General features: G+C 39.4%; 1 protein-coding gene across 2 annotated transcripts in view; it reads right to left on the reverse strand.

Annotated features, from left to right (window-relative positions):
* LOC122982705 (plexin-B1-like) overlaps positions 1–12,770 on the reverse strand; it is a 65,330-nt gene that overhangs the window by 51,187 nt on the left and 1,373 nt on the right. The window contains exon 1 of one of the 2 annotated variants that reach the window (XM_044352204.1): positions 2,126–2,234. The exons of the other annotated variant lie outside the window; for it this stretch is intronic. The gene's annotated coding sequence lies outside the window, so the exon portion shown is untranslated. Of the gene's footprint in view, positions 1–2,125; positions 2,235–12,770 lie in introns of those variants that run through there. 2 annotated transcript variants of the gene reach the window in all.

Here is a 12,770-nt window from a genome sequence, read left to right on the forward strand (position 1 = left end):
TGAAAGCAGGCTCTTTTTTTCTTTCTGCTCAACACAACCAGGCCCAGCAACAATATTTCCATTCAACTTCAGAATTAAAGCATCTTGATACTGAAAGCACCCTAACAGACATTACTGTCTGGTTAAATAATTTATACTCCACACTTTAAAGCCTGTCGTACACTTTATTTCCACATTTGGCAGAGCAACAGTTTCACTGTGCTGTTGTCACCTGCTTGGTCACACAGAGAAAAGCTAAAATCTTCGTCTTTATAACCCACTTGCATCCTCTTTTGACAATAGACTCGCTTACAAGTGCAGCTGGCTGATGCGTCACTGCTCAACCAACATGTGTTAAAGTCCTTTCAGTGAAAGAGTTGATTTATTCATGTGTCTCATGTATTTATGAATAATAAAGAATATCATGTGTTTTAACTGTCTGAACCAACTACATGATGCTATAAATAATGTGCTCATGTGAGTTTCAGTTCCTCTTCAGACTTGGTATTGCTTTATAGTTATTCGAGGTACATTTTATAGTTACTTTAAAATGCCACACCTTTTTTAAATGCTTTTGTTCCTCCAATTTGGTCTATACTTGTGCTAAAACAGATTGGTCAAACAACTGAAATAAAACCCATTACAGTTTGATGCTTATTAAGTTTCTAAATCTAAGGATAAACCCTTTGAGATGAGCCATCTCATTTTCAAGTCAGTCCATAGACATGTAAGCATAGACATTAAGAGACAATATAAGGCAAATAAAAACTTAAATACAGAAAAATGTACAATCAATAAAAAAGGCTCCCCCACGACCACAAAAAACTCTTCAATTACATGCATTATGTGCACAAAACGTACAAGAAATCTAATTAACTGACAATCACATGACCAAATATCAATGATTTTAATCAAATGAAAATACCAAGTATTTGCTGATTATAGCTCCTTAAAATTTAAGTGTTAACCTGCTTATGTTAGTTTTACAATTTGAATACTTAAGGGTTGTTTTTTTTAGCTGCTGGTCACACAACAACCAATGTTGAGGCATAATTTCTGTTAACTCTGAGATTTCAGATAGAGCTTCAACTACATTTGCTGTTTGTGAAGCATCTGTAACGGCTAAGGCTGGTGATCTAGAGCTCATTTGTTGTCCAAAAACTATTAAAAGCACATCAACAAGCCACTGGGTGGCATGTTTCTTCATTACGATGAGCATGGGCACTGTAGTTTATTTTTACTTAATCCCACAACACTGTCCGGATGCTGTAAATACTCACTAGCGTATATTAATCCACAGCTGAAAATAGTACCCCGTTTGAGCAACATTTGCTAAACACAACAGTGCCCCAAAGAAACTATTGTTGTTGTTTTTGATTTTAATAAAATTATATATTTGAGACTAGGGATGTCCCAATCAAGCTTTTTTGACCAATACTTATATTTACCTAATTGTTGATTAATTGTGTATCTGAGACATTGAAATAACGTATATATAAATCTTTTAGGTTTTGCACACATTATTCACAAGATTCTTGATCCATACACTGATGGTCCTGGTTCAAAAGGAATATATTTAAGCTTAAACTGAATAAAAGTTTAATACTTTGCACATTTGCACACTCAAATTTTCACTCGCATATGCTGTAAGCTGCTGGCTGAGGTGGATAAAACAAAGTTGAATACAGTAAAGAAAGAATCAGACTTTATTTAGCCTTTAAAATATGGCCGGATCAGTCGTAATAGCCATCCTTCAGATCCACTTAGGACATCTCTATTTGTGTCCCATTATTAAAGATTTACATCATCGGTAAGAATGAATGGGTTTAGTCCCACAGACAGGGTAGGGACGTCAGAGAGCATTGAGACATGGACTAACATGCTATTGGTTTGAGTATTATAATGGGATTAAAATACAGAAACATTCCAGCTTTATCCTTCAAGTGAGATGCTATTACTATTTTTTTAACCCAACTTCAATTTGCCATACTTGCGATACAATTTTTCTTGCTAATTTTGCAAAACACTGGGGTCTCAACAATAGCTGATGACGGGGTAATCACCATGTGAATGTGGCAGATCCTCCATCCTTCTCATTCATCATCCCAACACACACACACACGCAAAAATGCTCATTCTCACTCACCGTGGGTTGTTGTTCGTTTCAATTAGTGGACCCAACATCTGACACTGGGCCACAGGAGTCTCTATTGATTGGCTGAGGCTATAGAAATGTATGTGTCAAGGGCAACTGGGGTCAAACTGTGCACCCTGGAAAAAGAAAAGACGCAAAGAATGACAGGAGGGAGGGACAGAGGGAGGAGAGAGAGGCAGACGGACATGGCCTATCTAGACATGCCGTTGTAAGATGAGGGGGAGAGGAAGATCCATTTAGTTGGGACACAAAGCCAGAAGGCCACGGTGTGTGTGTGGGTGTGTGGGTGGATGGGGTATAGGATAATCCGCTTTGTGAAAACCAGTTAGACATTCAAAATATGGACATTTTCGTACAGTGATCCTCAATCCTAAAACCTGATTTTGGCTAGGATTAGGTTAGGCAAGGGTTAAAGTTTCTTTAAGATTGGGAATGACTGTAGCCAGTGCAAAAGTGTGTGTGTCTGTGTGTGTGTGTGCAAGCTTGGTAGGGGGTGATTCAGCAGCTGGACAAACAGACTTGATCCAACTACTGTTCAACTAATGGAGATCACTAACGGCCTGAAGAACACACACACACACACACACACACACACACACACACACATGCAATAACAACAACTTCTGGTCTGTTTCTCATATTGCCATCATCCACTTTCATGTGAAAGCATGATATTACAATAATAAGCATGGTGCATAACTTGTGGGATGATCCTGGTGGGAGGTATCATTTGTGTAATCCCAGAACAACAGAGAGGGGAGGACCCCACCTGGAGACAGACGCACAGTGAGCAGCTACCATCTGTCTATGACCAAAGGCACCATGTAGTCAAGTTCAGTAAATCAAGTGTGTGGCAATGAACTTGGAAAGGTTCTGAAGGTGGTTTATTGATACGATGTTTTAGCCATGCTAGCAGTGTGGCTCTGAGGATGTTAATGTCGGTCCATCAATTTACTCCAGACTGAAATATTGCAACAGCTATTCAATGGTTTGGACAGACATTCATGATGCCAAGAGAATAAATCTTCAGATTTTTTCCTTTAACACTAATGTTAGCATGCTAAATTAAACTAAAACTATGTCTACATTATGCCAACTAAATTCTAAAACACTATCTTCAAGCAGAAATGACATGTGTCCACAGCAAGAGTTTCAGCTCATCTCTGCAAAAAGCTCCGTTTTCGTGGGAGAAAAAGATGTGTTTACAAATATAGCCAGCTTAGTGTGGACATGGTTTATGATGGTGAACATGGTACACATTATATCTGCTAAACATTAGCATGTTAGCATTGTAACTGTGAGCATTTTAGCATGCTGGCGTTAGCATTTAGCTCAAAGCACCACTGTAGGCTACCTGAGAGCCTCACAGAGCTGCTAGCATGGCTCTTAGCACCGTCTTGTCATAGCCTACACAGACATTACTTTGGAGTCCTGCTCTAAATTTAGGCACAAGCCAAACACACAGTATGAAGAAAGTCACTGTAGACTACTATAGAAACCTTCTACAATTATTCTATCGCCTATTTACACTGAACAAACTGCTGTTGTTGCTTCAGTAAACATAAAACCACAGGCTTTTTCACATTTTGACATGTCACAATAGCAGAAACACAGATGTAAATACTAATTCTGCTTTGGTTTCTGGGTCCTGGTATTGCATGTTGGCTCACTGTCAAGTTGGCTCAACAATAAAATCTCACAAAAAATGTGCACTTACTCGAGAACAAGTGGTATTCATCAGGTTGAAATGAGCTATTTACAACAATTTTGTGCACTTTTGCCACATTTTGTGTCTGCTGAAACTGTCTTTGCAGCACAAAGAAAAGCACAAGCTGTCTAGGATAAAATTCATGAAGTGGCTAGGTATTATTATGGATTTTGATTACTATTGAAACTGATGCTTGTTTTCTTAAAGAAGTGAAAACAATTTGACAATAGCGTTTAGTTAAAAGTTTCCGAAATTAGTTTAATTTCCTTCATACTAGTGTAGTCATCTGTATTATTCTGCTTTTATTAAAACACGAAGCTGTAATGAAATAAAGTAAATATATTTCTCCCTAATGGCAAAAACATATGAAGCCATTGACTGAAAGACTCGACATTTGTTTACAGTGTAGTCCAACCACTAACTCTACTGTGAACATTTTCCTCAATAGTGCTGAAGAGCACAGAGTGTGACACACTTGAGATATTTGGTCGCAGAGAAAAAAAAGAGAGAAAATTAGGCTGTCACACATTCAGGTCTCTATAAAGATCTGGTTTCTGTGTTTGGGCCATTTCCTCCTGTTCTCTCACTGTGTGGTCAGCTGTGCTGTTACCACTGTGAAAATCTATACTCCCCTTCTACACTAAGACACACTGTACTGTTTGGTTAGTCCCCCAGACTGCCAAGGCACTCCTTCTGTTACATCCAGAAACGTTCATCTAAACACTGAATAGACTGAGTAGAGTATTAATATCTTAATTTCTTTAAACAGGAAATAATTTTTCTGCTGTCTCGTAGTACAAAATGACTCTAATGCAGAGAACTGCCACACATTTTCTGGTTCCATCTTCTCCAGGATTTGTTGTTTTTTTCTGTTTTACATCATTATAATTGAATATGTTTTGGACTTTTGGTTGGGTAAAAGCAATTAAAGGTGTCACATTGCACACATTACACTTGACAATTGTTTGACATTTCATAGAAAAATAATCAAATTAATCAACAAAAATGAAAATAACTGTTATTGTTGCAGCACTGTCAACTGCATGAAACCAGCTAAGCTGTGCCAATGACCTTACTTGCCAGTCGAGATCATTTAAAGTCATTACATATTTTAGAACAAGCAAACATGGGTAAAGATAACTATTGTTTCCAATGCAAAATAATTGACTTTTGCTACTTGTGGAGTGAGTCATATTTCAATGCAGTTTCGAGAATAAATCGGTGGTTGAGCATTAGACACATAAATCTCTTCACAAATCACTTGCACAAGTCTTGTTCTAAATGGCTTGTTAAGATATGATTTATGCAGCTCATAACTGACAGTAGACTTGAACATACACAAATCCAGTATAAAAACAATTTCCATGGAGGTTCTAGGTTTCTTATGTCAATAATCTAGGCTTTATGTTAATAAGCAGGCATGTTTTTATTGTGGCTGACCGCCAACTGGATCACAGAAATGAGGCAGACTTTTTGACTGCCGTGGTCCAACCGGTCAAACAAACCATCTAAATGATTTCCTGCTCTTTCTGCTGCAGCTGCTGCGTTTGGAGCAAACAGGCATAAAATCATAGTTTTCTCTGCCTCTCTCTGCCCATGGGCCAAGGTCCTTTACTAAATTATACTGTTGAGCAGAGAACAGTATCCCGCTCCACTCCTCTCTCCTCTCCCCATCTAATAAAACACTGAGTGAGCAGCCACTCACAAAGGCTTGAAATAGTTTGGCAGAAAAGCATCTATCTGTCAGTTCCTGTGAGCCAGAGAACAGGGTAATTTAAAGCCACTTTTCAGGTTCAATACCAACCTTCCGGATAAATCTCACATAGAATGAGATCAGCATTTCCTACTGAGCTACCATTTAACAGTAAGTGGAGTGCCAACGTTTGTAATGCAACTTATCAAAATGTTTTCAAGATCATTGCTGATTATGAAATAAATATTGGCAATCATATGTATATATAGTACAGGTGTTTCTACTCATGAAAAAAACAGTAATAGGGCCAATTATTTCCAATCGATTTTGAAAGAAGACTGGAAGAATCAACTGAAGAGTGGCTTTATAGTTTCAGTCATTGCAGGGTATTTGCAATGATCATATGAAATTTTAAACCCATATGGTGAAGTATCAATAGTCAACAGACATGTCTTAACAAGAAGTCAATAATCACTGAGGTCAATATCTGTCAGAACATCATGTAGTGACAAATCTGTAACAGTTCGCAATCTCACTTAAAACTATGGTAAAGGCCTGGTCACACCAAAAATGAAAGTGCAAAATTTGCATCAAAATCAATTCACTTCAACAGAATCGTCATGATTCATAGATTCCCTTGAGGGGGCGAAGTAAAAACGCACAAATGTTTCACACCCAGGTAAACTCGAACTTTGATGGTGAAATTTGATGCGCGAATTTGTGCCATTGACCAATAGCAAGCCTCTTGACAGTGCTGACCTTGATGAGCCAGAGAGTCTAAAATGTAAGAATCTATTGTAGCTTATTAGCTGTGTGTCACCACCCAGTTTTATTTAATCTTCACTGAGTGTAAACTGCTCCAACAGAGACATGGTTTACAGACAGTTGTGTGACAGGAGTTGATAGTACAAATACATCTTTTGAATAAACTGTTTGAACTTATTATCCCATTAACGAGATAACAATCTTGCTAACTGACAGTTAAGCAATTAGCAAGCTCGTTAACACTAAGAGCTTTTTACCCTCTTCAGTAAAACCTTTTATTGAATGAAATGATGAACAAAATGCTAAGGGTAAATGGGGTAAATGGCACAGTACAGAAAAAATAGAACAAAGCTCTGAGAGCTATAGTGACTAATAGGGGTGCAACGGATCATAGTTGATCCGTGATCCGTACAGATCGCCCCCCACAGTTCGGCACGCATGTGAACTGCAGATTAATTGCAAAATTTAATAGCTCATTTAAAATAAAGTGAACAAACTGCTGTAAGTACAAGTCATAGAAAGACAGCGCGTCGCTAATAGAAATTTTGAAGAGCAACAACCAAACCAGCATTTAACGGGTCCGTAGTGACATCTGCAGCTATGTTTACACACTGTTTAATTTGCTGCAGCAGAGCAGCTAATTAGCTAAGTAGCTGCTAACTGACATTAGCGGTGCACTTTTCCCCGGTTAATATTTGTTTGGTGGCTTGTTCAACAAACTGAGCTGCAGGACAAGACATGTGTTCATGTTTGTAGGTTATGAAGTTTTGATGATGTGGACACAGGCTTACCATGTTTAAAGGAAAAAGGTATCATGCTTCACATTGCAATTTAATTTAACAATTGAGCTTTGAATATTTTATATATTTTAAGTTTTTATTTAAACATTGGACATCTTGAATGTTGTTTTCACTTAAGACCACGGGCAAAAGTTCCTTGCTGTAAGTGTTTTATAGAATATATGGAATACAAAGTTTTGTCTCCCCCAGCCAGCTTTATCTACCCTGGACAGTGAGTGGACTTCACACTGGGTGGTTGGCAGACATGCATTGGAGGTATTATGGTTTAATCTTCAATCTTATTACTTTCCCTCAGCTTTTCATTAATCAGTGGGAGACTTAGGAGGATTTTACTTTCACTAAGATCACAACATAAAAATCTTAAGTACTCAGTGAGCTAATTCTCCAGTGTAAACACTACGAGAATCCTCTTAAACACATCTGCATGAAAAGAGAAACATTACAGAAATTGTCAAGACGCAGAATGGATTCATTTCATTTTATCACCAGACTTTATAAAATTAATGTCCTACAGTGGAAGTAACAGAGCTAGAGTTGATATTTTTGTGATTCCTTCATCAGCAAATATGCAGCCCAAGAACCAAGTTGATCATGTACTTTCACAATGTTAAATGTTAAAAATAGGAATTAAAACTAAATTTAACTTTTAATTGTCATGGCTCCATTAACCATTGTCACCCCTCCAACAATGTTCCAATAATGTTCTTGTCTGTTTAACACAAAGTAAATGCCAACAGCATTGTTCATAGATAATCAAGAGTCCTAGACAAATGTGTCCCGGCAGGAAAAGATTGCTCTCATTTCACCCCCTTCTCCTAAGTAGCCTAAGGGGATTTGACCCATCCACTATCTATTGGGATCTAGATTGACACTCTGAAAATCCCTTCACTGCTAATAAACCTGAGGATCAGATGAACCCCAACATAACAGCGAGGCCCTGCAGACAATGAGAGTAGCAAAGCTGACTTAACAATAGCCTCGAGACCTGCTTTCTGTGTGTACAAACATGTAATCCCGAATCCATTAGCTCGATTGACAGCTAAGTAAAGCAGTCGAGCTGGGTTTGTTTGATCAATCAATTCCCAGAATGTTATCTTGACTCTTGTGCAAATGATATTGATCATTCATTGACTACTGGTGATTCTCAGTTCTTGTTAGCAAATATAATTAATTCAAGCTTCCATATATTGTTATTTGTCATTGAAAACTAAAAATTAAACAATTTAAATGTTGATGGGATTAGTGGGGGTGTCACTTTCAGGTGGTGCTAAGATTAAGAGCTGACAGTTGCCAGTACCACCGAGCCAGACAAATGCACAGGCATTTCTTCAAGAAAGGGAATGCTCCACCTGTGAGTCAGTCAGATCGCTAGCATAGCTCTACTGAGTGCAAAGCAACTGCGCAGAGGCCTGTGAGTGGGTGTTTGGGGCAACAGATTAGGGCTAAGAGGGTTTATATTTCCGGCTACAGGCAACTGGGCCCACATATGTAACTGTCCAGCAGTCTGCACAGCTCAAGGGCTCAAATAAATACAGAAGTGAAACTAATAGAATGGGAATTCCACTTCAAATTACTATTCTGGCTGGTCACTGAATACTATCAGCCAAGTTCCTTTCAAAAGTGAAAAAGTTTACCACAGACAGACCCTGTCATCATTTCACTAGAATCTGCATGGAACATACACTTTCTCAGTCCTTGGGAAACATCACATATGAAACATTGCAGCTTCCACATGAACAAGATCAAGATTTTATTCCAGTTATCTCAGATGTAGTAATGAATTACCCATATTACACAAAAGGAACGTCTACTTATCCTAATTCTATAGTGGATGGGGAGGGTTGGAGCCTGAGGCGGTGATATAGAATAGGGCAGCTGGGGTTTTAAGGTTTTGTCTAGAGGTTGGGTTGCTGGCTGGGTTGAGGCTCTCCAGGGAGCTGGGTAAGGGGACAGGGGCTGTGGCTGAGGCTGAAGCCAAGGGCTGTGGCATGGCACACATACACAACTGTCCTAAGGCTGAGGGCTGCTTCAGTACAATAAAAACCACACCCTCTGGGTTTAATACGGCATGCCTTCCTCTGATCTAATATAAGCAGATTAGATTACATTAGTGAGGGTTAATCTTGACCATATTGTTCTATTAGATACTTTTAACATCCAAACAAGGACTAATCTTGCTCATGAAATTAAATGATAAAAATTCTATGTAATTTTGGATGCTGTTAATTTTTTAAATCAAAATATTCACATTTGAGTCTAAACACTTCTATCACCAACTGTTATTTTTGCAATTCACCTGTCCTCAAGAGAAGCAGGCTCGCATAACAGGGTAGCAACTGTCTCCAAGGGCAGGGCGAGCCATTAGACTATGGTAGGCAATTGCCTGGGGCCCTAAATGACTCAACTTGAAGCTATGCTCCTGAAAATATAAAAGAGTGACAATTCAGAGAAATGTGGAAATTGATAAAATATCTTATCAAAGTGGAGGAAGAAAGAGGAAAGCAAGCCACTAAAATTTTCTGCTAACAAAGATAAACACTGCTGCAAGCAAAAGTGGTAAAGCTTTGTGTGGAGACATCAGTGCCAATGACAAGGTAAACACTTCTTTCCCTCATGATGGAAAGAGGTGTTGCAAACTTTGCTTTCACAGTAGCAAAGAAAAGCTACTATAGCAAAGTAAACTTACCGTTGTACCTACTCTTGAACATGTAACATGGCTGTAAAGATTCTTAGTCATCTGGGTCATGGTGCTGTATATCCTGAAGGGTTGAGTCAAGAACAACTGGACTTACAGATTTTTAAAGACATTTCGCCTCTCATCCAATAAGCTTCTTCAATTCTGAAGAAAAACTGAAGAAGTTCTGAAGAAGAACTGAGGAAGTCTTTGGCGGCGTTCAGATCTAAAACAGTCCTACGTTAAAACGGTGCAAGGGGCTGGGGTGGTGGGGCCAGGAAGTCCAGTTGGAGTCACAGATTAATATGTTCATTAAGGCTCAGCGGGAGCCAAGACGGGATTTTACAACTCTGGAAAGTTATCAGAGAGTCAACACTTTTATCTTTCATCACAATGACCATGAGGTAAACAGCCGTATACGGCGTTCATGTTACAAAATAAACCATCAGGAATGTGTGCTTGCATGTATGTGATTGGCCATCAGGTTGTGTTGCAGCAAAAGTTGAGCCTGGTTCAACTTTTTTGCCGGACAACCTCTGTGTTTTTTGCCAAGCTATCTGCGGTGGCACCCCCACTGTGTCAACAAACTACCTCCATTCAAATGAATGGAAGGCTGTGTTTTTTCATACAGAGCTGATGTCGTTCTGAACACCGCCTTTAGGGTGAGAGGTGAAATGTCCAGGTTCGACATGAAATACTGTTTCCTGTCCATGAATGTGAGGGTAACCTATATAAATGCTTGCAAGTGATGTGGACAATGACAGATCTTAAATTTTACATGTTAATGGATGTGTGAAAAAAGTAGAACACATTTGTACCCTACGACTGAACCCAATAAATCAATTTTTGTACCCCTGTCACTTGTGGCTTAAAAAATACAACTACGTACCCCAAGTGACCAATGTGTAGCTTAATGAGGAAACACCTTATGTAATAATGAGAATGGACATCTTCCTTGTTGCTGCTACAGGTAAGTTAACTCAAAAAGGGACCAGGCAGACAGACCAACTGGAATGAGTCACTCAAGGATCCCTCACCAGCTTCCCATCTATGAATACTGCCAACAGTGTTTACTGGAGGCACCACTGTGGAGTCTTGTGGGCATCTGGGAACCCCCATCAATGTGCTACCTTAACTGACTTTTGTGACTGCATTATTAGTTCAGACTGAATTAGTACACATACGTAACTTTAAACCATCAGGAACTACCCTTATAGTATCACGGTACATCTGTGAAAGATGTACTTTTGACAGAACTCTACTCATCCTGTACCTCTGTGTGTATGGTCAATGGGATGAAAGAATGAGTGGGATTTCCATTTAAGTACAGTGGATAGAAGCTTGCTGCTAATGAAAAGAAGTATTTATTAGGCTGCCAATCTGATTGTCAGCCAAACTCCCTCAAGGGCTTATTGAAGCCTGGGATCCAATCTACCCAGCAGATAGGGAGCATATCTGAACCAGGGTCAACCATTTGTGAAGCATTTTGACTATGCTTATAAAAATGATAAAAGAATTGGCTTGAAGTTACAGTGTGGTACGCAGAGGAGAAGAAAAAATGGCTTTGAACAATGCTGTTCAGTTTCCTTATCTTCCCAGGGATGCCTGAGGCCACAAGTAGTGCCCCAGCAAGTGTTCTCTGCTCAATCTCCACTCCCACACCCAATTACAGCACAAACACACACAGAAGAATGTACCATGAGGGACCACCAGCTGTTGTAGTGACCGAGGGGAACGCCCAAAATACTAATGATTGAAATCTGCCATGCACTCTCACTCATACATGCACTCTCACACACACTGGAACACACCTAACATCAACATGTTCAGGCTCTTTACACTCCGGGATTTCTTTCTCTGGCTCGGTTTAGGAGTTAAGTAAACAGTTACAACTGAGATCATACCACACTCATCCAACAAGTTACGAACACTGTAACTCATTAACAAGACAAGAGCTCATGAGAAACTCTGCAGGTCATCACATACCATCCTAGTCATTAATTTCTCATTGTCCTGACTGCACACCACGCAGCTGACTAAATGTCTGTAGTGCTAAAAATATATCTCACATCCTACTACAGTATGTGACACCTGACATGAACAGAATGCTGAGGAGGGCTCACTTGGCGTCTCATTTCAAAACCATTTACACTCCTCTCCCTTTATTATTCCTATTCATTTCCAGTTCTCACGCTGTTGAAAGGCAAACTATTTAACCTACAGTGTGCCCGACACTTGACATCTATAAATCATAACATCCAGTCATTGCTGCATTCATGCCCAGAAGTCTTACTTTTATGATTCATTGAAAGGGCAGGAGAATGGTCGTTTCAGCTGCGGAACATCGCTTTTCAATGACCAGCTGCAGCTGAAGTGGCATTCGACCCATTCCTCTACTGCGTGTGTCTTAAGAGGGTCCGGATGGTAACCTAACCACTTCCTGTATGCCACCTAAAGAGAAAATCAGTCCACAGCGTGATTTCTGCATGAAGAAATGGCAATACTCCTGTAATGTGTTACTGAGGCAGAAAATCTCTGGTTATCTTAAAGTAGCTCACAGGGCAGAAGTGACAACAGTGACTGAAATCTGTGAACAATCCAACTTTTCTAGGCACAAAATTCGCTGATAACACCATATCCACGCACACTTTCATTCATGCCCCACAGTGTGGCACAGTCAAGTGTGGGTAATGTGATATCGTGCTTCTGGAACAGACCCTTAGCAAGCAGATGGCTGGCTATTCAAAAATGTCTGGATGCTGGAACCCCAAGCAAAAGCGGAGAAAAGAGGAGATTGAGGTTCAAGGCTTGGCTTTGTCGCCACAAGAATCTTTGCAAAGGTTGCATATGAAATTTGCTCTCAAACATTTGACCCTTTTCAAATATAATTTGTGAAGGAACCTTATTCTCCAATGAGACCAGGAGAAAGACTATTCGGTGAGGATGAGAGGCTTTGATTTCGATCAATTCTTAAACTTCTCATACAAGATAAAATC

The sequence above is a fragment of the Thunnus albacares genome, chromosome 5, assembly GCF_914725855.1.
Source record: "Thunnus albacares chromosome 5, fThuAlb1.1, whole genome shotgun sequence".
In the NCBI taxonomy this organism is placed as follows: domain Eukaryota; kingdom Metazoa; phylum Chordata; class Actinopteri; order Scombriformes; family Scombridae; genus Thunnus; species Thunnus albacares.